This window comes from Poecilia reticulata, linkage group LG17 (genome assembly GCF_000633615.1).
Source record: "Poecilia reticulata strain Guanapo linkage group LG17, Guppy_female_1.0+MT, whole genome shotgun sequence".
NCBI classification, from domain to species: domain Eukaryota; kingdom Metazoa; phylum Chordata; class Actinopteri; order Cyprinodontiformes; family Poeciliidae; genus Poecilia; species Poecilia reticulata.
Window position 1 is genome coordinate 7,561,517 of NC_024347.1, and position 3,609 is coordinate 7,565,125.

The following is a 3,609-nucleotide window of genomic DNA, read 5'->3' on the forward strand; positions in this document are numbered from 1 at the left end:
CCTGATCATGTCGGAAAATACTCACATCAGATACTATATTTCACCTGGATTGTTGGAAGACGTTGCACAATCTGATCCAAATTTTATGGAATGAGTAGCTCTCTGAGAAGCTTTCTTATCCCAATGTTTACTTGTGGAAGTGTTCTGGGCCAGGAGGACATACTCTCTTGGATGACAAATGATGAACAAAATGCTACTTTTTTGGTATTCTAGTGTCTAATTACACATGAGATCACAGGCCTTGGGCAAGACTGGGAGCATGTTCCTAAGTCAAAGCTAAGTGTTGATAGAATAAAAATGCAAGGTAAAGATTCCTTCAGCGGAGCATAAAGGTATTTGAAGTCACAGAGTGAGCAGGGCGAAAACATTACGTAATTGTTGAAAAAGGTTGTGTCTAAGTGTTGAAAGTTAAAAAATGGACATGTATAGGTGTGGTCTGGAAGGTTTTAAAAGACACTATGTTTTGAAGATCGTTAGGTATCCTACATTCAGCATGGAATTCTTCTAGTTCAGAATACTGATCTATATTTTCTGATGTGGGCCTGGTTGAAATATCCTTTGTTTGGCAGCATCTGTGTTGTAAGGAACCAAGCATAAAAAAATGGACAAAAGGTGTTCAAAAATTTTGAAAAAAAAAAAGAAGCTACAATTGAATAATATAAAAAGTAGTTAATAAAGGGTCAAAACTCCAATGCAAATAAAGTCAGATGATTAATAACATGGACTTGGACTCAACTCAATTGAGGTCAACTAAACAGCAAGTGAACTCAAACAAAGCTGACCTGCAGACAAAGAACAAAGGCTGCTTATATAAGGATGCAGTAACCTAAATTTGCCACGAGTACAGCATAACAAATGAACGAAAAAAATACAAAGTTAGCTAAGCAACACAAAAAAACATCCATCCATCCATCGAGAGGCGGGGTACACCCATTACGTGTTGCCAGTCTGTCGCAGCACAAAAAAACTATTAAGCAAAACTATCTTTAACTTAGCATCAATAATGCATTAATATTAAAGTAACACAATTAAATAAGTCCAACTTTAACAAATAAATTTCTCTCCTGCAGTCCTTTGGTTAAATATGTTTCCGTTTTCCAGCATGAAGTGGTGACTTTCACTGGATTATGCAACAAAATGAACTCAGCACATTAAATGTGCCCACATTGTAACACCAAAATATAATATTACTAATTTACTGAACTGTATATATTTTGAGAGTAAAGGGTGTTTGCCATTGTACTGCATAAAAACATTTTGCATATAAAAAAAAGACTTCAGTTCCTCTGGGGAACAGGAAAGATGATGCCCCACTTCAGCTGGAGTAACTAGAGATGGGTTTTGTGAAAAAGGGCGTACAGGAACACCATAACAAGAAAAATAAAATGGGGCATAAATATCTTCTTGGTTGTCTTCTACACCAAGTCTGATGAGATGAAGCAGGTGAACACAGTTTCTCAGCAGCAGATCCATCCATAGAGTGGGTCAACAGAACAACAACTCATGCCAGGATTGTACTAGATTCTCATGGAATTGCTCATTGTTTCCTTTTCAGACAGATATTTTCTAGCTTTGAAATGTTCATCATATTATTCCCTGCAGAGTCTCATCTTAAGAAGGAGGCAGTGTGGTTCTTAGTTAACATTCTTGGAGGTACTAAAGATTGTACCTGTTCTTTCTGTCTGGTTCCTGATTCAATTAATGGAGAGATTTGCATTGCTGATGATCTAACATTGCTGGCATGAGGTTAAGAAGTCATTCTGTACCAGGAGAAAAAATACAGTGAAAATGGGTTTTGTCTTAAAAGTAACTGTTAAAGATAAAAGCCAAAGCCTTTAGGTATTTGTTAGAGAAATTAAAAAAGGGACACTGTTACTAAACTTTGCATCCAATTCCACAATAAAGTGACTTTGTACATCAAAGTTTTGGAATGGTTGAGCCAGAGTCCAGAAGATCTGTGAGATCTCTTGGACAGATCTGTGGATAACAGATGTCCTTGCAATTTGGAGATAGATTTGGAGACGTTTCACAGGAACGAGTCAAGTTGTAGGATGCTACAGGCCCCCTACCAAAGATGACGGAGTGCAGAAATTTAAATAAAAAGTGGTTCAACCAACTTTTAGAGTGAGCATATGCAGTTGAGTTATGTGCTATCATTTTATCTACCCCCTGAGGTGTGTGTTATTCAGTTAAAACACACAAAACAAAATTATTTTTTTCTTACATTTTCTTCCAGTTTCAGAAAAAACCCTCGCTGTCTAAGCACTAAATTGTGATTTTGTTTTCCTTGTTTTGGTGTTGCGGTGACTCACTTCAACAAGAACATTAACAGTTTGACTTCAGTGGAATCCACCCACAATCGTCCATTTCCTTTAACACCTGAGCTAAAATTGCTTCCCTGTAAAAACGCCTTAACTGTCCAGACTGGGAAACAACAACTTAGACATTAATAATGCTAAATAACTTTAGCATTCTTTAGCCAATTCATAGAATTCTTTAAACATGCCATCATTATTATTGTTACACTCCACAGACAGCACACTATTTATCTAACAGTTACAGTATTTTGCAGCTTCATGGAGCCTCGTGGAGTTATACACTAAACTAATTTGATGCTGTCATTGTCACTTTTTATGTTTAGCTTCAGAGATGAACAAGGAAAAGCTCACATCCCTGATGCTAACATAAAAGGACACGTGACATCACTGGAGAAGAAACCAGCTATTGTTTATGGAAAAGCACATTGTGGCACCGCTGGGTGACATGAACGGATCAGGCAACACCATTCAGTGTGCCTTCAAAGCACAGTTGTTCCATCCTCTGATTGCTATTCTAACAATCTTACGCTTACTGATTTTCCTTTTCTGATTTAATCTGCAGTATAGAAAAGCTATGATAAACCATGTTAATGTGCATACACTAATTGGTTTCAATATCTATCAAAATAGTTTTGATAAAGAAATTATTTCCCTTCCATGGTATTTCAAGATAAATCTGGATATATTTTCGCATATTTCAAGAATCAATTGAGGAAAACTGCTCTTCTCTGATGAAGATTATTTTAAAAATCACTGGGAAATAATTAATGAAACAAAACGCTAAATTTAGTCCACTAAGAGACTAGCAAGTACCGCATGTCATTGGGATGTCTTGGTGGTTCAGTTCACTTCAGTTTAAATTTTAGAACATCTGGTAACTAGAAATGTCATCTCACATGTGTTTGGATTCAGATGTTTACAGATGCACTCTGATACAGTGTGGTAGCCACATAGCACACGTCCCTGAAGCGAGAAGCCACTGTGGTTTCTTGATTCTGTTTCTTTTTCTTGTCTTAAAAGGTAGAAAAAGACCTTTACAGGGAGAAACAAAACAACAGACAAGAAATTACTCTGCAGTGACGAAATAAAAGGATAAAAAATGTTTTGGCATGTTCAATTAATTCCCAGACCAGGGTCTTTCTGCATTGAGTTTGCATGTTCTCCCTCTGCATGCGTGGGTTCTCTCTGGGTACTCTGGCTTCCTCCCACAGTCCAAAGCCATGACTATCAGGTTAAATGGTTTCTCTAAATTCTCCCGAGGTGCAGGGGTGAAAGTAGTTTTAAATTCTTG